The sequence below is a fragment of the Manis pentadactyla genome, chromosome Y (genome assembly GCF_030020395.1).
Source record: "Manis pentadactyla isolate mManPen7 chromosome Y, mManPen7.hap1, whole genome shotgun sequence".
Taxonomy (NCBI): Eukaryota; Metazoa; Chordata; class Mammalia; order Pholidota; family Manidae; genus Manis; species Manis pentadactyla.
Genome location: NC_080039.1, coordinates 7,993,079 through 7,999,078, shown reverse-complemented (window position 1 = coordinate 7,999,078; position 6,000 = coordinate 7,993,079). Strand labels below are relative to the sequence as shown.

General features: G+C 44.0%; 1 pseudogene; it reads left to right on the top strand.

The window, feature by feature from the left end:
- The first annotated feature begins 293 nt into the window (after positions 1 to 293).
- The window catches only part of LOC130682202 (putative bifunctional UDP-N-acetylglucosamine transferase and deubiquitinase ALG13), a 30,450-nt pseudogene continuing 24,743 nt past the window's right edge, over positions 294 to 6,000 (top strand).

The following is a 6,000-nucleotide window of genomic DNA, read 5'->3' as shown; positions in this document are numbered from 1 at the left end:
CACAAAACTTTCCACTACCGAAACGCGGCCTCGTTATCGGCAGCACCCGGCTATTACAAGGAGGCAGAAGGCCCGCGAGACAAAACTAAATAACCGTTTCATAGTTTATTTTGTAGTCAGTCATTCGGCGACCCCGCTCCCACCGACCCAGATCGGGTGGGCCTGAGGCTTGTTACCCGACAACAGCGAGGCACAGCCAAACAGCCTAAACAAAGCGGCCGCCGCCATTACCGCTAAGAGACGGCCTCACTCCTTCCCGACGCTCTCACATTCCGCGGCCGCCAACTACTCTCATGCGCACACCAACGACACTTCCAAGCTTTAATCAAGGCCGACCAATGACAACCAAGCCTCTCGTACCCTTTCGCGTACTTCCATCCATTTACTAATTAGTTATCGCAGCACACGTGCACCTCTGGGAGACTGCACGCGCACACATACAGAAGCCGCCACTGTGGGCAGCCGGGTAAGATACCTGAGTCGAGCCTGACCCTAGTAACAGTGAAAGCCGGAAATACTGCCGCCGCCTCTGCACAAGCTTAATAGGGTTTTCTCACCGCCTAGACTCCCACTCACCTCAAGCCACAGTTTCCTTCAAGGCGTCTAGTTTCCATTACGCCATAGGCTACCTTAAGCAGGGAAGGGGGAGCACGCAAACAGCCCAGAAGGCACATTTCTCCTTACCTGCTGGTGGACCCGCTCAAGCTCACTCATGCCAGAAGCGAACCAAGAAACCGGAGCTTTCCACCTTCGGTCCAGCGTTGTCCGTTCTGTGTATTCCTCTTACGTTCTCCCGGCACCACCCCTCTTACGTATAAATGACTAAATCGCGTTAGGGTCTTCTGGTTAATCGCGTTTCCCTAAAGCTCTCAGAACTCGCGAGAGCTTTATTTCTTCCATCCTTCGGCAACGTCTTGGACTTCTTGGGAGCTGAGAATAAGCGGTCATTCTTCGAACTATCGCGAGAGCTTAAACGTAGTGCCAAATCCCCTTTAACTCCTCTTCTCCTCCGTGTTTTCGTAGGTTTCCTTCTTTACTGAGCTAGCGCTCTTTTCCTTTTCCCTTCCAGTAGTCAGATTTCACACAAAATGTTTACGTTTTTACTAGCCCTCGCCTGCCTTTGGGAAGTTTTTCCTATGCAAGACTATTAAAATATCCATAGTACGCATTGTGTGAGGGGATCACCGGGAGAACAGCGTAGGACAGAGAAGGCACACAGTGAATCTGTGGCATCGTGCTGTGCTGATGGACAGTGACTGGACAGCACTGGGGTATGGGTGGTGACTTGATAATAGAGGTAAATGTAGTAACCACACTGTTTTTCATGTGAATGTGAAACCTAAGTAAGAGTGTCTATCAATAATACCTTAATAAAAAAATACAGAAAAAACACCCAAATAACGTTTGATTCATGTGACCTCAGGTGTCATCGGGTGCGTGGCCAGTTTGTGCAGAAGTCAACAGTGGCTTGAGTAGAATACTCTGGGAGGGGAAAGAAAAGACGTTGTGGGTAGAGTCTGCAGAGGATGTTCAGGTTGAGGAACATCGGAGGGGGTATTCCAGCTGGCTGTGGGAAGCTGCCCGTCTGAATGGTTTAGGATGCTGGGGTCTTGGGCAGGAACCCAAGGCCTCTCTGCTTTCGCAGCGGCCGAGATGTAACCCATGCACTGGGGGCCACCCGTTATTTGGTGAGTGGACAATGAAACTACTTTAAGGTGAATGACGATTAGGTAAAGTGCCATCCCATCTCCTCCTCTCCTTCCTCTTGGCAGGAGGCATTTCGTTTTTCTCCGGTGGTGTAGGCTCTGTAGCTTCTACTGCTGCACTGCTGTCCAAAGCCACTGGGCCCTGGAGGTTGTGGATGATACTCTTGGGGCCCAACGGCTTTAGTGCTGTTTGGATGGGCATAATCCACCTGCTGAAAGAACTGTGCTTGTCCACATAGGCTTGGAATGGAAGGAAGTGAGCTACTCTTGTCAGAAGAATCACTTCTCTCTTAGGTTCCTTAGTTCAGATTTAGCGCCATAGGCCCCTCAAATGAAAGAGAACATTCAAGTGAGCAGCAGCTTCTGTGTAAGAAATGCACTAACATTCCTCTTAGGGAAACAATTAAATATGCAAGGTTCTGCACCATCCTCCATGGGTGTCCTGCTGCTGGGATTCATATTACATTCTCAAAAAATTTGTCACATAAAAGATATTTCTGCTTTTTCAGTTTTAAAACACTCAAATGTGACTGGATCAAGTTTCTTTACTGCTTTTTCAACTTCTAGCTGGAAAGCTAGCTTACATAAACGTTTTTTCAGCAAGTAAAAAACCAGGACACTTACCATTGTGAACTTAATGCATAAATATGATTAAAAGGTATGATATAAACTAAATTCCCTAATGCATTTCCTCCCCAAAATGATCTAACACAACAAAATAAAAGGAATATACATAAAAATTATTTAATATGTAAATGTCCACATATACAAATACAATGTGTTCATAATTGCTTATGTAAACAGAGCTAATGTTTTCCAAAATGGTGGAAATATGTATTTACAATTATATGGCATTCCTATTCCTAAAAATATCCTAATATGTTGAGACTAGTCAAAATACTTTGTATTTATATGAAAAGCAGAGTTCTGACAGAAAGGGTTTTTGCATTTTCACCCATGTGAAAGATTGTAAAGAACTAACTGTTCACTGCATTTCAGGACATAGGACATGCCTGACCCTTTGCTAACCGTGGCCAGTGGCACTTGTCAGTCATCGTGAAAACCAGATTACACAAATTTGCAAAATGCTTTCCTGAGAAACTAATCTTCCTAATATTAAGGACCTTTTTGAACTCTGAGATTGGTGAGTTCATGCTATGGAGTACTAGGGAGGTGTATTCGCATCATTTCCTTTTCATTTAGAGTAGAACAAAATGTGAGTCTGAGACTTAGAAGATGATGCAGGGGTTCTTGATGACGAAGCCGAAGAATGAGCTTCACAAACACTCAAGGAAGTAGAGCAAGGTACAGGCTTTTATTTAGAGATAAAGTGAAAGGACAGAGCTCTCGGCTCACACCAGGAGAGGACAAGAGAGTCCATAGTGGTGCATTGTCTAGGGGGTTTTATAGGCAGTTGAGGATTTTTCGAGAACATGAAAGAAACTTAGGGATGTGGGATTGCATCACCTGCCCTGTCCTAAAGGTGGGCTGGGACATAGTCTGATTGCTAGGGCTGACAGCAGAGTCCTGGGTTATGCAGATACCCTTGCAGAACACTCAAACATTCAAGGCCAAGTTGCTCCTGGCCATTTGACCTTTCACTGATCTCACTGAAGATGTCTGTATCTTTACCCTAGAGAATTAGTGTGATCTTGAATTTGCAAAGTGCTTAGCACAAACTTTCAGTAGGAACTTCTTTGCCCATTGTTACATGGCTCTGACTGTAAATATTCCACCCTGCTTTTCCCGGAGGCCCTCACCCTACTCTGACTACACCCACCATTCCTGTCTCAAAGCTATGTTTCTGACAGGTCTTATGTATGTATGTGAAAATTAGCCCTAACAACAGACATAAATGTGGGTCAAATTGCAGTATTTCCAGAATCTCTTGCCTGGCCTTTGTACATCTCCATATCAGTAGTGTTTCCAAGGGTGGAGAAAAGTAGTACATTTCCATATCAATAGCTGATTACAAGGTGGGGCGAGCAAGGGTATATACCTGGATTGGGAGGTTTGGTGGAGACCCTTTTTGCAGTTGAGTTCCCAGAGACATGGGTGAGCCAAAATGGATGATTGCTTATACGTGTTAGGAAAATAGATATGAGTGGGTGGAAAGAGGAAAAAGTCCAGTAAAGTGTCCCGTCCCACGGGACTATCAACGAGGGCCAAAAGGAGAAACCTGCAGAAATGAAACAAGCAAGGGACACAAAGCACGACCAGCAAGACAGGATGTCTGATCAAGCTGGCACAGTTTATTGTTTGCAGGCTCAAAATATACAGGTTAGCAAGGAAGTAGTGGGTCAGAAGATAATTGGACCTTAGGTGGCGCCGGCGGGAAGGTGTAGAGGGGTGATTGGGCCTTGGCTGGCACTGGCGGGAGCAGAGGACCCGGACGAGAAGCGGGGAGTTCGCCATTTGTGGGTGGGGGGTCCTTTTGGTCCCCGGCAGGAAAGCCCACTAAAAAAGACTCAGAGTTAATGAGTTACTCACTTAATGCTCAGCAAGCCAGGAGTAACTTGGCCTGCAATGTTTGAATGTTACTGAGATAAAGGAACGTATGTCAAGCATAGCCCATGTCTTTATTCTGTTAAACATGCAGGCCCAGATCTTATTAACCTATCTATAAGCTGTTTTTTCTCCTTTAGCCCTTATCAAGTAATTAGTAACCTTCGCAACGAATTTAGCATGCAGGCCCAGCTGTAAACACCATAGTGAAATACAAGAAGGATTCCTTCTTAAAGATAAAATTGCATTTTACCATTCAGTAAAATAAGAAGAAAGATTCTTTATGTACTCTTTAGCAGACAATAACTTAGCCCAACTTGCAGAGCTGGGCAGGTAGTTTTAATTGATATGTTCTCAAACCAAGCTGCTCTCCTGGGAGGTGACCAGAGCCGTAAATTTCTTGTTTTAATTTTATTTATTTATTATTATTTTTTATTAAGGTATCATTGATATGCATTCTTATGAAGCTTTCACATGAAAAACGTGGTTATTACATTCACTCTTATTGAGTCGACCCCCCTTATCCAATTGCAGTCACTGTGCATCAATGTAGTAAGATGCCACAGACTCCCTATTTGTCTTCTTGAGCTACACTGTCTTCCCTGTGACTCCACACAGACACCATGTGCACCAATCATGATACAACACAATCAGCTTCTCTCTCCTTCCCCACCAATCCTTCCACAACCCTACCCTTTGGTAACTACTAGTCCCTTCTTGGAGTCTACAAGTATCCTGGTATTTTGTTTCTTCAGTTTTGCTTCATTGCTCTACTCCACAATTGAGGGAAATCATTTGGCACTTGTCTTTCTCTGTCTGACTTATTTCACTGAGCATTATACCTTCTAGCTCCATCCATGTTGTTGCAAATGGTAGGATTTGTTTGTTTCTTACAGCTGAATAATATTCCATTGTGTATATGTACCACCTCTTCTTTATCCATTCATCTACTGATGGAAACTTAGTTTGCTTCCCTATCTTGACTACTGTAAATAGTGCTGCAGTAAACACACGGGTGCATATCTTTTTGAATCTGAAATCCTCCATTCCTAGTGTAAATTTCTAGGAGTGGAATTCCTGGGTCAGATGGTATTTCTATTTTATGATTTTTGAGGAACCTCCATATTGCTTTCTACAATGGTTGAACTAGTTTACCTTCCTACCAGCACTCTAGGAGGGTTCCCTTTCTCCACATCCTCATCAGCATTTGTTGTTCCTAGTCTTTTTCCACCCCTTTTGAAGATTCTGCTCTCCTATAAGAGAAGTGCATGATTCAATTAGCAGATGAAAGAAAAGGCCCAAATCGAGCCAGAAAGGAGTCCACAGCATTACCACCCACCTTCAGATGCACAGTGAGATAAATGCAGCACCTGATAGGGAGGGAAGGACCAGTGGGGCCAGAAGAGGGACAGGCTTTGCCATGGTTATAGTCCAGAGTTGGGAAGCTTGGTCTCCAGTGACCAGCTCAGTCACTGACTGAGTGTGACTTTGAAGCTCAGTTTCTATGGGATTCATTTTTTTTGCATCCTTTTAATATGGAGATGAGAATACAGATCTTTCTAGTTCTTATTGAGTAGGATGTGTAGATAGCAGAAAGAGGAAGGGGGGAAGTTCACTGTGAAGTGGAAAGTGCCCTACATGCAATCTTTTATGATCACTAATAATGTATTACTTGGAATGGAACTACAAAGCCAAATTAAGGGAGGAAAGATGGGAAGATGCAGATCCTTGTTCTTATGTCTTTAAAGATGATCTTTTGATAAAGAGTAGTAGTTTGACTTGCCTTATA